We start from the raw sequence: 20,225 nt of genomic DNA on the forward strand, positions 1-20,225 counted from the left end.
GCAGTCATTGCCATACAGGGCGTCCTGGGTGTCTTGGGTGGGGCCTCAGAATTTCCCTTTTTGATGAGTTCTCTATGCTCCTGGTTTATGTACCATCACTCAGCAGGACTTCCCATCCTGGCTCACTCCATCAGTGCCCCTAGGGCTGAAGGCCGGTATGCCGGGCAGCCTGTAACCCATTCTCAGCTCCATCGTGTACACTGGAACCCGGGTCAGAAACCTCTGCCCATCGGTGGTTCCCACACTTCCCTGGACTTCACAGTCACCCAGGCAGTCACGCTCCTCCCCATCTTCCCTCCCCCAGAGCAGAGACCAGAAGCTCTGAGGTCGAGTCCCCGGGTAGCAGCATGCTGTAAAGCCCGGCTGGTAGAGTGGCCGGTTCATCCCAGTTTCCCCAGGACTGACTTGCTCAGTTTTCCAGGGACTTTGTATCTTTTAACACTAAGAGTCCTGTCCCAGGACCCTGCAGCCCTGGTTTTAAAACTGAGTATCTCAAGTCCCTGGAACTCAAGCAGACTGCATGCCTGGTCATCTGTCCACTCGTGATTCCAATGTGCAGCCACGTAGAGAACTCTGCAGGCCGACCTTCCCACGAACCAGCCGCAGTGCCTCCTCTCACAGGTCACTGCTGCCCATCTTCCCAGCCGCTGACCAGTATCCCCTGCAGAGGGGCCACGTGCCCAGAGCCAGGCACGCTGGAGCATCCAGACACCCGCTGGAGCATCCACCCCCACCCTCAGGGAGGGCGAGCAAACTGAGCCACGCGCTGCAAACACCAGCAAAATGGAGCAGTAATAGCAGCAGCGCTGTAAACTGATAGGCCCAGGAGACGAGGGCCGTCCAAACTGGAGATGCTTTCTGCTAAACCCAGTACCCCCCGCCTACCACAGCCCTGAGGCCTTGCTGAAGGACGATGTCCCCAGGTAGGGACGATGTCCCCAGGTAGGGACAGCCTCTCAACGCACAGGGCGCCTGGGAGAGCGGACCCCCGTGAACTGAAGACCACAGGGTCCTTGTGTGGACTCCTTAGTGTGGGGCAGGTGTGGTGCCGGAGCCCTCACAAGGCCTTGGGCTCCATGACCTCATCATGTGAGCATCATCCTCGCTTTATCCACGAGGAAACAAAGGGCTAGACGTTAAGGGATTGGCCCAAGACGGCAGCCAGTCAGAGCTGGAGCCGGGACGTGAGCCTGCTGTGCAGAGCAGGCACCCCCCAGCCCCCATGCTCTAGTCTACGTTTTTTAATTAACCTACATATATACAGTGGAATATTACTGAACCATAAAAAGAACCAAATAATGTCATCTGAAGCAGTATGGATGGACCTAGAGATTATCGTACGAAGTCAGGCAGAGACAAATACCATATGATACCATTTATATGTGGAATCTAAAATCTGCTGCAAATAAACTCGTCTGCAAAGCAGAAACAGACTCACAGACACAGAGCCCAGACTTGCGGCTGCCAGTGGGGGGGGAGCTGGGGCGGGTGGACTGGGAGTCGGGTCAGCGGGTGCAGACTAGTCCACAGGGGTGGAAAAGGCAAGGTCCTACTGTGGAGCACGGGAAGCTGCTGCTTTTCCATTTTCTCAGTTTAAACTTCTCATTTGGTATCGGTATTTGGTATTTCATTTGACATGACCGATCAACACTGTTGTGATAGTCTCTGGTGGACAGCAAAGGGACTCAGCCATACACATGCATGTACCCGTGCCCCCCCAAACTCCGCTCCCGTCCAGGCTGCCGCAAAATAACACTGAGCAGTGTCCCCTGTGTTGCACAGCAGGTCCTTGTTGGTTACCCACTTTAAATAGAGCCGGGCAAAGCTGACCATTCCAAACTTCCTAACTATCCCTCCCCTCCAGCCATGAGCAGCGAGCTCCAGTTTAGCCATTATTCTCTGCCCGACAGGAGATGCGAAGACTGGTTTTCCCCCAAGACCTGCCCCTGAGCCCACACATGCAGAGACTGGGCATCTCTTGCCCCACCGAAGGGAGTCTTCAGGACTTACCCTTGTCTTCCGCAGAACTGGGCTTGGGGAAGGACGCCAACAACCATGAAAAGGAGAAACCTTCGAGCCACGTGAAAACACCTCTATTCCCCCCAATAGTTAAGGCAACAAAATCTAACGATAGGAAAAAATAAACATTGCAAAACTGCATTGTGGCCTCTCGCTGCAGGGACTGAAACAGCTCCCCAGGACTTGAGAGGTGCTCACTCTCTAACCCAGCTTAAGGCATTCCATCAGCATGCCTCTGCGGACAGTCTGGGAAGGATGAGCCACTTAGAAGCTGCAGTGCCCACTGAGAACCGAATCCTGCCCGAGTCCACTTGTCTCAGATCTCTGAAGATACATGGGAGGAGGTGGGTACAGGTCAATGAGTCAAGGACCCCACTCTTTCCATCCTTCTGGTCTACCAGCACCAGCGTGTTGTATGGTGACCTTGGGGTTAGCTCCTCGTGGTCACCAAACAGTTGGCACTGCAGCGACACCACATCCTCACAGGAGCACGTCTAACCCTGAAAGGCTGAAGTTTCTGCCCACATCACACACACACACACACACACACACACACACATACACACAGCCAGAAAGAGAACCTCCCCCAGCCACTGCTGAGCAGATTTCCCAGCAGCTCTCCTTGGCAAGGATGTGGCTTGCCCATGCTGTGACCACAAGGGAAGCTGGGAAGACAAGTCTTGGATATTTGCTGGGGGCAAGTTCTACCATTAGGAAAACTGCTGATAAGCAATGAGTGTCTGCTACCCTGGGACACTCTCTAGTTTGCGGCTCAGACCCTTAGAGTGGGAAATTCCTACTTAGGCTGAGTGAAGACCTGGCTTCTTACAGTTTCTAAGCATACATCCTAAGGTTGCTCCTCCATGTTAAATAGCTTTCATTTTTCATTTTAAAAGAAACGTATGTTTATAATAAAAGTCACTCAAAAATATAAATAAGAAAGGGCCTCCCTGGTGGGTCAGTGGTAAAGAATCCTCCCACAATGCGGGAGACTCAAGCTCAATCCCTGGGTCAGGAAGATCCCCTGGAGGAGGGCATGGCAACCCACGCCAGTGTTCTTGCCTGGAGAATCCCACGGACAGAGGAGCCTGGCAGGCTACAGTCCACGGGGTCACAGAGAGTCGGAGATGACTCAGCGACCGAATGGCAACAATAAAAGAGAAAACAACTGCCCAAATCACAACGCTGAGCAACAACCAGCGTTCACATCTGGAAGCTTTTATTGTTCTCTGGGCCTGGATCCGTTTTCCAGACTTATTTTCTGGTTGCGCCACAAGGCATGTGAGATGTTAGTTCCCCAACCAGGGCTCCGACCCAAGCCCCTGCACTGGAAGCCCAGAGTCTCAACCACTGGACAGCCAGGCAGGTCCTGCCTTTTCTGCAGGTTTGACTGGGTGGTTTTTTGCCACCACGGCCCAGCACCTCTCAGAGAGTCACGGCCCCCCTCCAGGTCCCCTTCCAGGTGACTGGTTAGCAAAGTCACGGCCCCTGTTTGCATTACAGCTTTGTCCCCAGACAGGGGGTCTACCCTTTCCTTTGAACTTTTGACTATACTAAACAACTTCCCCAAAAACTAAAAACAAAAGCTATTCCTTCTTTATCTGTAATCTTTGGCCTTTTATGCTGACTCCCAGAGCTTAATTTTTTCACATCAGCAAGCTTATTTCTGAGCCACAGGACATGCACACCCAGAAGGGTCCCCTCCTCTCTGCACACGCCTCCTTCCATCCCCGGCAGACAGCTCCCCTTGCAGCTATGCTGGTTAATTCAATTGTCTACTTGTTTTTCCTCTGACTGCTGTGATTCATGATGACATAGGCAGAATTTTATATTTTAGCCTTTTCCATCTCTCTTAAGCCAGGAATTCACACACTATGGCTCTCAGGTCAAACCTGAGCTTCCTGGTTTTTTATATAAAGTTTTACGGGAAAGGCATTTGTTAGCACGTCTTTTACTTTGGGGCCATAGCAGCAGAGTTGACCAGTTACAACTGCGACTCTACAGCTCAGAAAGCCGAAAATAGTCACTCTCTGGCCCCTTCTGGATAAAGCTGTCTGTCCTTTCTTAAGCCAAATTCCCCTTCATGATTTCCAACTAAGGGATTCTACGTCACTTATCTCCACTTCGTAAAAATATCCTTGAAATCTGGAGTCCATGACTACGTCCATCGACCAGCAGAGGAAATCAGGAAGGTATCCAGGTCTCTTTCTAGGAGAATGTGGGGTCGACAGATATCTGATGCTGCCCCAGCACATCCCTGCTGCACACAGGCTAGCGTGCCTTCTGGCGAGGAAACCATCCTGCGTGTATCATGCGTGACCTGGCAGTGTGCGGAGAAGCTTCTGTCTTTCTCTCTTTTTATTCTGACAGTGAGCCACCAGTTCACACCAGCTTCCAGTTCCAGGTGGAGAATTCCACACAGAAGGGCTGGCTCTGCATGGATGCCGAGGAGGGCTTAACCTCAGCTACCCCACCTGGTTTCTTTTACGCAAGGTGCAAACTTCCTCCCAGACTCGAGCAGAGATAGCTCCAGACAGTCACCATGGAATGCAGGGAGAGCGTGAGACCCAAGGAGGAGACGCCCACACTCAGACCACGTGCCAGGCATGAGGAGGGAGAACTACCAGGGAAACTCACAGCTGACAATGAATCTGCTTTACATCCATCTTTGCAAAAACCCAGTAATGCACCGAGCGAATCTACACAGACAAAGCTTTGCTCTAGGACTTGAGCAAGACAGGACTCAGATGAATAAAAGCCACACCACCAGTGTATCCTGAGTAATTACTCTGTTTTGCATATTGTATTCAAAGATTTTGTGGGGCCACCCTAAAAAAAATTAGCATTATTTATCTCCTGATGAGTTGAGCTTCCCTGGTGACTCAGAATCTGCCTGCAATGTGGGAGACCTGGGTTAGATCCCTGGGTCGGGAAGATCCCCTGGAGGAGGGCACGGCAACCCACCCCAGTACTCTTGTCTGGAGAATCCCATGGACAGAGGAGCCTGGCGGGCTGCAGTCCACGGGGTCGCAAGAGTCAGACACGACTGAGCGACTAAGCACGGTGCGCAGCATCTCCCGGAGGCTCAGGGGCAAAGAATCTGCCTGCCGACGCAGAAGACACGGGGTTTGACCCCTGATCCGCGTAGACCCCACATGCAGCGAGGCAACTAAGCCCACGCGCCACAACTATTGAGCCTGTGGTCTGGAGCTCGGAACTGCAGCTCCTGGAGCCTGCACGCTGGAGTGTGTGCTCTGCGACAGGGGAAGCAGCGAGGAACCCGAGCACCGCAGCTGGAGAGGAGCTCCCGCTCGCTGCAGCTAAAGGAAAACCCGCCCAGCAATGAGGACCCGGCACAGCCGGAATAAATAAAACGACATATCGTTTAGTCCACACTACTATTCCCCTAAAGTAATCCACCACCATTAAGGATGAGCAAATGGACCTTTAAAGAGATTATAGTGGCATCAGGCAGGCACTGGGCAGGCAGCCTCGACAGCCCAGACACGCGCCCCCAGGCCTGCCCCAGCACAGCAGCCCCACCAGCATCGCTTAGCTCACACACTTGTTTAGAAACCGCCGCACACATCCTCACCCGCTCCTGCCCTGTGGTGTATTTGTCCTCTGCTCTTTCCTGCACTCTCTTGATAAAATAAGCCACGCGTACGCGACAGATGTTAACGGAGTCACCTGTCGCTGCTGGGAGATAATGTCTTTCAGTTTTCGCTGTTGCCACCTAGACCTGAGGCCTCAACGTGAGCGCCCCCCCTCCTGGCCTCGGAGGGGGCGAGGACCCGGAAGGGAGACGCTGGGCCCTTAATGTGCAGGGTCCCCAGGGACAGGGCCCGGGGTGGACGGGGGGAGAGGAGGGGAGCTCTGGGTACTGCCAGCAGCTTCGAGCTGGTTCAGGGAGAGCTTTGCCACTCAGGACAGGACAGCCTTGGGCGTGATGCCTGTGCGAGGAGTCCAGCTCCTGGTGAACAACCTCGGTCTGATTATTTAGGCCTGGCCGTCCGCAGTTGCAAGGCTTTTCCTGGCAGGTCCCAGGCCAGGCCTGCTGGCAGTCACGCACCACAGACTCTGAAGGGTCCCCCTGGCCTGCTGGCTTTTCACACCCTCGTCTCTCAGTGTCTGGGGGAAGGACCGGCCCCAGGACCCTCTGCGGATGCTAAAATTACAGGATGCTCAAGCCCTTTACTCAAAACTCTCTGCTTGTGACCTGCACACACCCTCCTGCACACTTCAATCGTCTCCAGGTTAATTACAGCCCCTAATATGCTGTTGGCACCATGGGGACGGTTGCCAGTGGGGAGGGAGGTTGCAAATTCAAGTTTCGCTTTGTGGAATTTTCTGGAGCCTTTCCCTACAGAGAGTTGAATGCAAAGATGAGGGATGCGTAGACACGGAGGGCCCACGGTGCTGGCAGCCCCAGCCCTGGCACTTCCTTTCCTGGTGTCTCTCTCCGCAGCCTTCGTGCGGTCGAGGGCTTCCTCAGGAGCTAGGCTTCCTCCCGGGCAGAAGCGGGGAGGACCTTGAGCGCCCGCCCCGCCCTGACCCAGGACCCCGCCCACTCCCCGCCTTCCCCTCCCCTGGCCGCCGCAGAGCCAGCCTCAGGCTCCCCTCGCAGGGGCACAGGCCCGCTCTGGGCACTGCCGCAGGGAGGAAGATGGGACGGGGCTCAGCCTCTCCTTCCGTTTCTGTTTCTGGGCCCGTCGCATTCGTGTCTGAAGGCTTCACTCCCTCATTCTCGGCTGCTGCCCCGGATCGGCAGCGGCTCGGCGTCCGTGTCCAGCTCCCTGAGCTCCAGGCAGACGTGCCCGCGCCCCTTCTCCAGCGGCGGGGGTGACGGGGAGCCTGGAGGGCGCCCAGCGCAGGGCCGTTGCTGCCATGCCTTTTCCCTCACCTTTTCCAAGGCTTGATTCTAAGCCTCACAGCCAGACCTCTGTGCACATGTGTATGTGCGTGTGTGCACGTGTGTGCACGTGTGTGTGCACGTGTGTGTGAGTGTGTTGTGTGTGCACAAGTGTGTGTATGTGTGCACACACGTGTATGTGAGTATGTGGGTGCGGGTGTGTGCACACGTGTGTGTGTGCACGTGTATGTGAGTGTGTTGTGTGCACAAGTGTATGTGGGTGTGTGCACGTGTATGTGAGTGTGTTGTGTGTGCACAAGTGTATGTGTATGTGTGCACACGCGTGTATGTGAGTGTGTGGGTGTGTGCACACGTGTGTGTGCGTGTATGTGAGTGTGTGCACGCACCATGAATTCAGGGAAAAGCTGAGGGCCTGCAGCCCTCAGTCTGCGACACACTCCCTCCCAGCCCCCCAGAGGAACCCACCTTTCTCTCTGATGCTCACTTTTCTCCCCAAAGTGGAGAAATTCTCCTGCCCAAAGGGCGGAGCCGGCGTCTGGCAGATAACGCCGGCCTGGGGAACCACATACCACCGTCTCTGCAAAACTAAGCCCCAAGTTCTAGGACACAGATTAGCAACAAACCGCTATCACAAAGCTCTATTTTTCCTACAAAAATAGCTAATGACAAAAGTCTACCTATAACACAGGGAACTAAACTCAATAACCTATAGTGGAAAAGAATCTGAAAAAGAATATATATGGATATAATAAGAATATATATATAAATAAAATAAGAATATATATATCTACATATATATATGTGTCTGTACCTGAATCGTTTTGCTATACAGCTGAAACTAACTCAGCACAGTAAATTAGCCATGCTGTGCTGAGCTGCACTTACTCAGCCGTGTCTGACTCTTTGGGACCCCATGGACGGTAGCCCACAAAGCTCCTCTGTCCGTGGGGATTCTCCAGGCCAGAATACTGGGCTGGGTAGCCTTTCCCTTCTCCAGAGGAGCTTCCCAACCCAGGAATCGAACCCAGGGCTCCTGCATTGCAGGCAGATTCTTTACCAGCTGAGTCACCAGGGAAGCCCAAATTAACTATACTTCAATTTAAAAAGTGAACGGAAGAACAAAAACAGCAAATAGCCTGTCCCATTTCTTAATGATTTTGTTATATCAGGAATTTCCAAACAAGTCTTGCTCCTCATTAGCAGGCCTGGGTCTCACATTATGCACATCCTTGTGAAGCCAAACAAAGCAGAAAAAAAAAAACAACGAAACGAAAACCAGACTTGCTCACAGTTTTGTTTTGTTCCTAGATTTTGCTGACTGGGACTAAACGCTGCCATATGCTGAGAAAACATCCAGCGTTTGCATGTCGGGTCTTTTTCTTGTTTAGCTATATCTGGTCGAGTCACGGAGCCGTTGGCTAAGAAAGCCTGTAATCTGTACTCCGTGAATAACCATGTAATCGAGCGACTGCAGTCACGGCTGCGGGCTGCTGTGTGCACAGTAGTCATTGGGGTTTTTTTCTAATCTTTTTTTTTCTGGAATGCCCAGAAAGGGAGCACACGAGTTGGTTCTCGGGGCTCCAATCCTGGAATCTGCAGCCTTCTTCCAGGAGTGACGAAGGTGAGGAAACAGGGCCTCAGAAGCCCAGGGAATCCATCTTGGGAGAGTTTCCCAGGGTGATTTTCTGGGTTGGTTTGTTTGCTTTGGTTGGAAACTTGGGAAAAGCTAGAGCTGTGCAGAACCCACTTCAGTGTTTGGAAGGGTCTTTTCAGAGCTCTGTGTCATGGGAGTAACTGTCTGCAGACAGGCTTCCCTCCTCAGGGCACCAACACAAGCCTACTGCTTGACATCTCAACACATAGAGGGGTGGGTGGATGGATGGAAGGGTGGGTAGATGGATGGGTGGGTGGGTGGATGGGTGCATGGATGGATGGATGGATGGATGGGTGGATAGATGGGTGGGTGGATGGGTGGGTGGATGGGTGGGTGGGTGGATGGGTGGATGGGTAGATGGCTGGATGGCTGGATGGATGGATGGATGGATGGGTGGGTGGGTGGATGGATGGGTGGATGGATGGGTATGGATGGGTGGTTGGGTAGATAGATGGATGGATGGGTAGATGGGTAGATGGATGGATGGGTGGTTGGATGGATGGGTGGATGGATAGATGGATGGATGGATGGGTGGGTGGATGGATGGATGGGTGGGTGGATGGGTGGGTGGATGGATGGTTGGGTGGATGGGTGGATGGATGGATGGGTGGATGGGTGGATGGGTGGGTGGGTGGATGGGTGGATGGGTGGATGGGTGGATGGGTGGGTGGATGGGTGGGTGGATGGGTGGGTGGATGGATGGGTGGGTGGGTGGATGGGTGGGTGGGTGGGTGGATGGATGGATGGGTGGGTGGATGGATAGATGGGTAGGTGGAGGGATGGGTAGATGGATGGACCACTGATATTCTCAGGACCCAGAATTGCTTTAAGGTGATCATATACATGAGAAAATTATAACGCTTCAAGGTGCCAAACTTTCAACACTCCAAGTAACACAATGATTCGGCCCGAATCCTCAATGTTACTTTGAGGAATGACACTCATGAATGAGAGGTGAGAGATTTCAGAAGGTTGCAGCCATTGACATTTTTTGGTCCCAAATGACACCAACTCTGCCTGCATAAAATACTGGTCCTGGCAGGAAGTACCAGCGGCTCCTCACCACTTAAGAATGAAAATAAGCAGCAAACAGGAAACCACGTTTATTTTTTGCTACAAGTCGGCCAAACTCCCACACCTGTGCGGTGCATTTCCTCTGCTGGGCGTCATAAAGGGCAGCAAGAGAGTAACACTTGCCTCCTCTCCTTCTGCCAAGAAGCTGTCTCCCTGCTGGGTAGTGTCTGTGAGGAGAAGCAGGGGAGCGCAGCTGAGACAGCGCGGGGAAAGTCTCCATCCCCCAGCCCTGATCCCTCAAGAGAGTCACTGAGCAGCCGGCCCTCCCAGGGATGCTGAGGGCTCCTGGCAGTGGCTCTGGGGACAAAGTAGCATTTAATGAAACACCCCCATCCAGGACACAACTGAGTCCCAAGGCAGAACAAGTTGCTGCTGGAAATTATCCTGTGATGAGATTATATGGAAGGAAGCGATCGGCCCTGAGAGCCACTGGCCGCGTTCCCTGCTTCTCACTCGCCGGGCTGGATAAGGTTTGCCTTCAAAAGATGATTGATTGCCCACGATTCCTTCAGGAAGGTTCTTTATCCCAGGGAGCCTCTTCTTGAGAACAGCTGAACTGTGAATACCTGTTCTAAGTTAGAGGGCTCTTTCAGCTCCATGTAAATTACTATCATCGTGCTGGCTTCCTTAATGACGCACCTTGGGAGGCCAGAACGTCTCTGAGGTGCAGGGCCTTAATGAGGAGCTTCGTCCGAGAGATATAATTTGAGCCGTCTGCCGTGAAGCGGTCCCGACTGAGCCGGGCACGGTCCCTGCTGGCGCTGAACTTCCCCTGCCCCTGAGGAGCACTCAGCTTGGTTCTCTCCCTTTTCCTCACGGCCCGGGCACTGACGTGTCTTTCTGCTTGGAGCTGCCCGTCTGGTCTTCACGTAAGAATAGCATCATAGTTGAACACGAATAGACAAATTGGAGACGCGTCCTCCTTCATATTCACAGGAGAACAAATATGACCATCAGTTTGTCTAGCTGAGGACCAAGTTGCTTTGTTTTTTTAATCTTTTTATTGTATTGGAGTAGAGTGGATTCACTCTGCTGTGTTAGCAGCTGATGCCCAGTAAAGGGACTCAGTCATATACACACATACACGCATGTATGTGTATTCTTTTGCACTGTGGCTTACTGTAGGCCCCTGAGTAGGGTCCCCGTGCCGTGCAGCGGGTCCTCGCTGTTCATCTACTTTATACATAGAAGTGAAAAAGTGGGCTTAAAGCTCAACATTCAGAAAGCGAAGATCATGGCATCCGGTCCCATCACTTCATAGGAAGTTGATGGGGAAACAGTGGAAACAGTGTCAGACTTTATTTTGGGGGGCTCCAAAATCACTGCAGATGGTGACTGCAGCCATGAAATCAAAAGACGCTTACTCCTTGGAAGAAAAGTTATGACCAACCTGGATAGCATATTCAAAAGCAGAGACATTACTTTGCCGACTAAGGTCCGTCTAGTCAAGGCTAGGGTTTTTCCTGTGGTCAGGTATGGATGTGAGAGTTGGACTGTGAAGAAGGCTGAGCGCCGAAGAATTGATGCTTTTGAACTGTGGTGTTGGAGAAGACTCTTGAGAGTCCCTTGGACTGCAAGGAGATCCAACCAGTCCATTCTGAAGGAGATCAGCCCTGGGATTTCTTTGGAACGAATGATGCTAAAGCTGAAACTCCAGTACTTTGGCCACCTCATGAGAAGAGCTGACTCATTGGAAAAGACTCTGATGCTGGGAGGGATTGGGGGCAGGAGGAGAAGGGGACGACCCAGGATGAGATGGCTGGATGGCATCACCAACTCGATGGACGTGAGTCTGAGTGAACTCCGGGAGCTGGTGATGGACAGGGAAGGCTGGCGTGCTGCGATTCATGGGGTCACAAAGAGTCGGACACGACTGAGCGACTGAACTGAACTGAGAGTGTACACCAGCTAATCCCAGACTCCAATTTCATCCTTGCCCTCCCCACGCTTGCCCTGTTGGTAACCGTAAGTTTGTTCTCTATGTCTGTGAGTCTTTTTCTGTTTCATCAATGAGTTCATTTGCATCATTTTTTTAGATTCCACCCATAAGTGGTATCATATGATATTTGTCTTTATCTCGCTGACTTCACTCAGCGTGACAACCTCTAGGCCCGTCTCTGTTGCTGCAAGTGGCATTATTCCATGCTCTTTACGGCTGAGGAACATTCCAGTGTCTGCATGGACCACGCCGCCTTTTTCCATTCCTCTGCTGACGGCCGCTGAGGCTGCTGCCGTGTCTTGGCTACTGTAGCCAGTGCTGCAGTGAGCGCTGGGGCGCGTGTGCCTTTCACACGATAGGTTTCCCCAGGTGCCTGCTGAGGAGCGAGACTGCTGGGTCCTGCGGCAACTCTCGCTCTAGTTTTCTAAGGACCTGCCATGCTGCTCCCCATAGTCACTACACCAATGCCCGTTCCCCCCAGCAGCGCAGAAGGACTCCCTTTCTCGACGCCCTGCCCAGCGTTTGCTCTTTCTGGACTTTTGAATGACGGCCACTCCGACCAGTGTCAGGTGGGAGCTCACTGGACTCGCAGCGGCATCAAAGCTCAGCCCTCTCATTCCCGCCCCACGTCCCCACCTCCTTCACAGGTGAGCCCCTAGAAGCGCACACCAAGGGACCTGGTCACACGCATCTCCATCCAGGAGCCAACCCTGGCATCCTGGCAATCCGCCGGCCTTCTAGTCCAGCCCCCTCCAACCGCGACCCACTCTCAGGTGTGACTTCTCTGAGCGTCTGCTTAAAACGGAGAATTTAGCATCTGGAAAGTGAACAGCCAGGGCCTTCAGGAAAGTCTGCCAGCCGTCCTTTGCAGTTTGTCAAAATCACATCACCTCCGCCCTTCCCTCTGGCCAGTCTCTCTTTGTGTCTCCCTGTCTCCACTGAAGCTGCAAACGCCACGTCTTCACAGTGGAGGTTTGTTTATTCAGGACGATGTTCACCCAAAACAAAATCTCTCGTGAGTGGTTTTCTGCTCGCTTATCACTCCCCTGCCTGCTGACCTCAAATCTCAGACCAAAGGAAATGAGGGACAACAGGTCACGGGCAAAGCCGAGCGGAGACCTCAACGGCGGTCCCCGGGCTGGATGGGCCTGTCCTCACTCCCGCCGTCCTACTAATTGCCAGGTCTCTGCTCCTGTGGACTCACTGGCATGTGGGTCTGGTCTGGTCTTGATTTAAGAGGAGGAAATAAGTCACGAATCTTTATGGGCAAAGATAATTGCCATAGGCCGTGTTTTTCCTACCCAGAGTCTGCTCCTCATCGGCACTGGACTTCATCCCCCAGAGCGGGCGTCCGGGCCCTGGGCCTCGTGGCTTTCAATGCGGCCATTGGCAAGACTTTGATTTCCTCCTCCTCCACCTCCTGCTACAGAGTTCCCGGGGCTTAAAGAAGCGTCCCTTAACTCTGCTCAGTGTTATGTGGCAGCCTGGGTGGGAGGGGAGTTTGGTGGAGAATGGATCCGTGTATGGTAGGTCTGAGTAGCTCTGCTCTGCACCTGAAACCATCACCACATTGTCAGTCGGCTACGTGACAGTGAAAGCGTTCATCGGGCTCAGTCCTGTCTGACTCTTTGCAACTGCGTGGACTCTAGCCTCTGTGCACGGGACTCTCCAGGCAAGAACACTGGACTGTGCTGTCATTTCCTTCTCCAGGGGATCTTCCCGCCCCCGGGGTTGAACCTGGGTCTCCTGCATTGCAGGCAGATTCTTTACCTTCTGAGCCACCAGGGAAGCCCAGTCGGCTAGAATCCAATATAAAATAAAAAGTTTAAAAAATAAAGAAATAAAAAATAAAAGAAGTTTCCCTTTAGAGAAACAACTCCCAATTGTGTGCTTGTCCATTGTCCATAGACAGAGGAGCCTGGCAGGCTGCAGCCCATAGTGTCCCAGAGAGTCAGACACCACTGAGCAACTTAGCCCACATGCACTGTCTAATTTTTCAGTTCATAAATGGATGCATGAATTGGCCTGTTATTTCTGAATCTACTTATGCTGTGAACTGGTCTAGGGCTCATGCACGACTCGGAAGTTGTTTAGGGAGACCACAACAGCTGCTGAAGAAGCTGAGGGTGGGGAAGGTCTAGCTACTCTCTCGTAAGCTCCCTGTCGGGGTGTAAGGAAAAAGAACCTCAGACCGAATTCTTCCCATCACGTGGACATTTATTCAACAAACATCTCTTGGCAAGCAGACACAAAATAGTTCATGCATTCAGTTCTGTAGACACAAATAAAGCCCCAGCTCCATGTCTGTTGCGCGTGATGAACAGTTCATTTATTAGAAAGGTTTGGTCAGGACAGACACAACTCTAGAAGCAGGATTCAGCTCTCCCCGCTGGACTCAGGCCTCTGGAAATGTTCCGGTGGCAGAGGCTGAACACGAGATTGCTCACTCTGAGCGGACGGGCGGCAGCCTTGCAAGACTTTCCTAGCCTGTTCTTGGAAGATAAGGGTGTCTTCAAAGCACTTTGTTGTTGTCATTATTTAGCTGCTCAGCCGTTCCCAATTCTTTGCGACCCCATGGACTGTAGCCCACCAGGCTTCTCTGCCCATGGGATTTTTCCAGGCAAGAATACTGGAGTGGGTTTGCCATCTCCTGCTCCTCGGGATCTTCCTGACCCCAGGGGTCAAACCCTTCTCTCCTGTATCTCCTGCATGGCAGGCAGATTTTTTAAGCTGAGCCATCAAGACGAGGGTGCTTTTTTGCATATACACTGGCATTAAGAAATGGATTCCTTTATAAAGGAACCAGTTGGTTGAGTCTGGCTTTGAGTTGTCTGAAGTAAAAGTTCTAAGAAGTCTCTTCTGTTGACAAACATGAGCACTTATTTGTCTTTTTTTAGTAAGACTCAAGCAGGCCTTGATGTAGGGCTGGCAGGTTGAAACATTATGATTCCATCCATCATGTTCATAATTCATGCATTCGCATCTCTAAGGAACCAGATCAGAATAAACAAACTCCTGGCACTTTCTCAAATTTTGGTCTCTGTCATCTACGTCTTAATGATTTCCAGAAGAGGCGGTGGAAAAAAGCAGCAGTGGTTCACCCGGGGTCAGCTTCCAAGCGACTGACTGAGGCTAGCGTCAGAATCATCTTCAAAGACATCCTCAGAAGGGAGAGGCGTGTGGGCGTGTAACGAGCAATCCCCTTATCCCGAAAGGATGCAAGACACTCCACAGAGACACTTACAATCTAGCGCTTTGGATTTTCCTTTCTTTCTTCTGTGGCTTTGCTGTTTAATCTTGTTAGGAAGGCACCCCAGCTTGTTCCACTGAAGTGAACGTCAGCATGGCCTTTGGAATAACAAGACTCAGAAGTGTATCTGTACCATCTCTTGTTGGGAAACCAGGTAAAGCGGTCCTGGAGGATCATTCGCTGCCACAGATGTTTTCTTCTCACAGGTCTGGTTGCCCAGTTGTTTTATTTACAAATGAGAGATTAGCCAGCAGGAAGAGCAAAGTGAACGTGGACATGAGGCTCACTCAGTTGTGTCTGACTCTTTGCGACCCCACGGACTACTTCTCCAGGCCAGAGCACTGGAGTGGGTAGCCTATCCCTTCTCCAGCAGATCTTCCCAACCCAGGAATCGAACCGGGGTCTCCTGCACTGCAGGGGGATTCTCTACCAGCTGAGCCACCAAGGAAGCCCAGGAACGGCAAAGCCCTAGCTTTTCAAAGGTGCAGATTTTAGGGCAAAACCGCAAACCAGCCAAGTGTAGGGGTAGAACTAGGAACCGGAATGCAATTCTGATAATCTGACTCCTCCTCACTCCTTAGAGTCCAGGGTATTGTGGTTTGTCCTGGAAGCAAATAAGACAAGGTCAAAAGAATAATCCAGAGGCAAAGTCTGCTGAAAGTGGCTAAATGCAGAGCTCCATAGAAAACCACACAGTATTGGGGAATATGCAAGAGAAAAAGCTACCAGGAGTTCCCAAGTGGTCTAGTGGTAAAGACTTTGAGCTACCAGTGCAGGGGACTCAGGTTCCATCCCTGGTGGGGAACTAAGATCTCACGTGCTGTGTAGTCACGCCAAAAAACAAAAAAAAAGCTACCAGACTTGCCACCATTTATTGGGGAAATCAAGTCTATTCACACGGTGAAACGTTACGGGAAGAACACAGAGTAACAGGCCAGCGGGAGAAAGGAAGCCAGCCATAAATGCTGAGGGTGCAAGTGGTGAAAGATTGAGCAGAATTGGACGGGGCTGTTTCTCGCAAAAAGAGCTTGATTTTATATCAGAGAACCCCCACATCTTCATTAGCAATGTTGATTTGGTGACAGTTATGTATTAAAAGAATTAGGGCTTCCCCGGCAGCTCGGTGGTAAAGAACCCACCTACCAAGGCAAGAGATGCATGCAGGAGACGGGGGCTCAGTCCCCGGGCCGGGAAGGTCCCCGGGAGCAGGAAATGCAGCCCACTCCGGTTCTTGCCTGGAGAATCCCATGGGCCGAGGAGTCTGGCGGGCTACAGTCCATGGGTTCGAAAAGAGACACGACTGAACACACACATACATGTAAATTAATTAGTGTCAGCCCAGAAACAAAAGCGTGAATGTGTGGGCATATAAAGTAGGATGTAGCATTGTCAAAGTGAGGGGGAAAGGCGGGCATTTAACAGTTGTGTAGAGATTTTCCATTTTGTGAAAGGAGTGAGATCTCTCCCACGTATACAAAAATGAATCCCAGCTGGATTAAACAATCAGAGACAAACCACAAGCTACAGAAGAATTAGAAAAAATGGACAAAATATTTTTGTAGCTTTAAGGATAAGGAAGACTTCACAATGAGGACATAAAACTGAGAAGGTCAAAATGAGAGACTCCGACTGACTAGACAGCAGCAGCATGGGACACCCGCACACGGAGGGCGTCCCAGAGTCAGAGACGGCAGCAGTCAGACCCCAGTGTGGGACACCACCCGTGGAGGGCAGCCCAGAGTCAAAGATGCCAACACAGTCAGAACCCAGCAAACCGATAACAGCCTGAGAAGAAAAGTCTCCAGCAAAGAGAAAGAGGTGCTATCCAGAATGCCGTGTTTATTACAAATTGACAAGAGATGGGCGAACATGGCGCAGGAAACTAGCAGACAGTGAGAGCAGGTGAAGGGCGAGACGCGGCGGCAGCAAAGGAACCCCAACCACGAGCACACACGCAAATGCGCTAAACTCCGTCCAAACTCTAGAAGGACAAAAATGGTCACAGCAGGCATTTTCATATTGATAATATCCCCTGCTAGCAAGAAGGCAAGATCAAAGACCCTGCCACACACTCTTGATATGACTGTAACCCCATAAATATTAACTCATTAATGCCCACATCTCCGGAATCAGAAATTCCATTTCTAAGAGTCTATCCTCCGAAAATATCAGTACTACCAAGAAAAGTTCATTAAAAAAAAAAATGTGCAGTAGCCTGTTGCCAAGATACAGAAGCAACTTAAGTGTCCATCAACAGATGAACAAATAAAGAAGATATGGTATACCACGGGCTTCCCAGGAGGCACTAGCGGTAGAGAACCTGTCTGCCCATGCAAGAGACCTAAGAGACGAGGGTTCAGGTGCCCTGGGTTGGGAAGATCCCATGGAGGTGGGCATGGAAACCCACTCTGGTATTCTTGCCTGGAGAATCCCATGGACAGAGGAGCCTGGCGGGCTATATAGTCCACAGGGTCACAAAGAGTCAGACACAACTGAAGTGACTTAGCGTACACACTTGCACACACACACACAGGCAATAGAATGCTGCTGCTGCTGAGTCGCTCAGTCGTGTCCGACTCTGTGTGACTCCATGGACTACAGCCCACCAGGCTCCCCTGTCCCTGGGATTCTCCAGGCAAGAACACTGGAGTGGGGTGCCATTGCCTTCTCTGAATAGAATACTACTCAGCTATAAAAAAGAACAATTTTATTTCCATCTGCAGCAACATGGATAGACTTAGAAGGCATTATGCTGAGTGAGACGAGTCAGGCAGAGAGAGACGAGTGCTGTACGATATCACCTAAATGTGGAAGATAGTAAACACAACAAACAAGCAAATATGACTAAAAAGAAGCAGACTCACAAATATGGAGAGCAAACTAGTAGTTCCCAGTGGATTGGAGGAGGGGCAATGTAGGGATGGGGAGGGTACAAGCAATCGGTACAAGACGGGCTCAAGGCTTTACTGTTCAACACGGGGGATATGATCAATACTGTGAAATAACTAAATGAAGTATAATCTTTAGAAATTGTATAAAAAATTAAAATGAAAAAATAATTTTAAAAAATTAGAAACGTCCAAAGGTAGAATTCTTGGTCAAAGGGTAGGAAGATTTTTAAGTCCTCTATTTTAAACTGGCCCATTTCAAAAAATACTCTATGCATGTTCTACACAGGACTCAGGATAAAAATAGTTAAACTGCCCTATAACTATTCATTCAGTGATATTAGAGTTCCACTGTGTCTGGAGGCCATGCCCAGCCTGGGCCTGACGGTCACCATGGAATAAGCAAAACTTTCCCAGCCCTGATCAAACACCCAACTCTAATGAAAGAAATAACTTCAGCTATTTATGAGCGTACGAGACTTAACCCTAAGGGAAATCAACTCTGAATATTCACTGGAAGGACTGACGCTGAAGCTGAGACTCCAAAACTTTGGCCACCTGATATGAAGAGTTGACTCATTGGAAAAGACCCTGATGCTGGGAAAGATTGAGGGCAGGAGGAGAAGGGGACACAGAGGATGAGATGGCTGGATGGCACCACTGACTCGGTGGACATGGGTTTGAGCAAGCTCCAGGAGATAGGGAAGGACAGGGAAGCCTGGTGTGCTGCAGCCCATGGGGTCACAGAGAGTCAGACACGACTTAGCAGTGGAACCAGAGCATGAGGCTCTAAGAAGGACTACGCTTTGTCCAATGAAGATGAAGTTAAACCAGCAATTGGAGAACTGGACGACTTGAGTCAAATCCCCTTGTTGTTCAGTCGCTAAGTCATACCCGACTCTTCTGTGACTCCGTGGACTGCAGCCCGCCAGGCTGCCCTACCCATGGGATTTCTCAGGCAAGAACACGGGAGTGGGTTGCCATCTCCTCCTTCATTTCAAAGTCACCTTAAGCAAGCTATTTCACCTCCCTGACCTCCAACAAACACGTTTGCAGAATGAGGATAATAACGCCCGTCCTTCTGAAGGATTCTCGTGAGGATTCATGACACAAACTAGGAGATCGAGCTCTATGGAGACCTGGAGTATTATCAGGGCTGAGTCTCTTGTGCAATAAAGTGAAAGCTGAAAGATAGGCATGACAGCTAACTGCTTCCTTTCAGGAAATGGTTTCTCCTAATTCTTAGAAACACCAGCGACGGTTTACCCCATGCCTGGCACCTGTGCGTCAGCAGCACCAAGAGTGAGCAGAAAGGACAACCCACCCTGAGCTCTCAGGAACCAGGATTAAGGTTCAGGAAAAGAAGCAAGCGCTTGCTGCTTTGTTTCTGTAGCAAGCTGGGGGTCTGACATACATCTAACCTTCGCATCACCTCCTGAGTTCATGTGGTAGGTCCTTGAATAGGGTGGGTCCGGAAACGCAGGACATGTCCTTGGGTCCCTCTGCAAAGCCGTGAAAGCCTGGGGCCCATTCTGGGCATGGTGACCTCAGCCCCTGGTCACAGGGTGAGAAAGGGGTGGCTGCCCAGGCTGGCCCAATCAGAGCATCTCTTCTAGATTCTCGCAAAAGGTCAGCCTCTCTGTTGACCGAGGCTGTTACCTTTAACCCTGAACCTGCACTGCAACCCGGCCCTGCCTCACCGCAGAGGGGTTACAGCAGAGGCGAAGCCGAGCTTACAGCCTGTCCTGTGGCTCTGGCCCTGGCTTTCCTCTCTGTCTCTCCCTCTCCCTCCGTCTCTTCCTCTCTGTCTCTCTGATCAGTCTCTTGATAAACACACACATAAACAGAGGGGCAGAGAAAGTCACAGAACGTTTGTACTTGTTATGAACAACTGTCCCCCATCTCTGTGCAAGTTGAGAAAGCAGTAACCATGGTAAGCTTTCTCATGCACACCTCCCACTCTCCACCAGCGGTTGATATTTTATGAGCCAACAAAACAAGCTTGTGGCTGGACAGAAACAGCGCACAGAAAACAGACAGACTGCTTCCCAGGTCAGAGTTCACCTGGAAGCAATAGAGAACTCTGTGTGGCTTCTCCCGGGCACCAGTGCAAATTTTTGCTGCAGCGAACACATGAGCAGAAGCATGTGACCTGGGGCTCATCAGTCAACACGACAAATGACTTTGAAGAAGACCTGTGTCACCAGTATGGAAAGTCCCCAAACACGTGTTGTGAAACAATGACAACACTCATTCTTGTCATTAACAACAACAGTATTATTAACATTAATAACAACAATATGAACATGCAGAGCCTGGTTCATGCAGATATCCTCCCCAAATTCCCTCCCCCACAAAATGTAGCTGAGAAGTGAGTCTGATGGGTGGGGTGAGAGAATGAAAATTTCAGCAAGGGAAACGGAAAAAAAAAGTTCTTATTCCTGGATTGCCACTGACTTTCCTGCTCCTGGTTCTTTTTTCCTCTTAAGTTACATGAGGTAAACCTGGGGTGGCGGAAGAACCATGAA

The 20,225-nt window shown here is 51.1% G+C and overlaps 1 long non-coding RNA gene across 2 annotated transcripts in view; it reads right to left on the reverse strand.

Moving 5' to 3' along the window:
- Positions 1 to 19,511, reverse strand: part of LOC138414577 (uncharacterized) — a 69,273-nt gene extending 49,762 nt beyond the window's left edge. The window contains exons 1-2 of one of the 2 annotated variants that reach the window (XR_011246898.1): positions 19,119 to 19,511; positions 13,756 to 15,413 (exon numbers count right to left, since the gene is read on the reverse strand). This is a non-coding gene — a long non-coding RNA (uncharacterized lncRNA). Of the gene's footprint in view, positions 1 to 13,755; positions 15,414 to 19,118 lie in introns of those variants that run through there. The other variant, XR_011246899.1, reaches the window with a different exon arrangement.
- Between the last annotated feature and the right edge of the window lie 714 nt (positions 19,512 to 20,225).

The sequence above is a fragment of the Ovis canadensis genome, chromosome 11 (genome assembly GCF_042477335.2).
Source record: "Ovis canadensis isolate MfBH-ARS-UI-01 breed Bighorn chromosome 11, ARS-UI_OviCan_v2, whole genome shotgun sequence".
Taxonomy (NCBI): domain Eukaryota; kingdom Metazoa; phylum Chordata; class Mammalia; order Artiodactyla; family Bovidae; genus Ovis; species Ovis canadensis.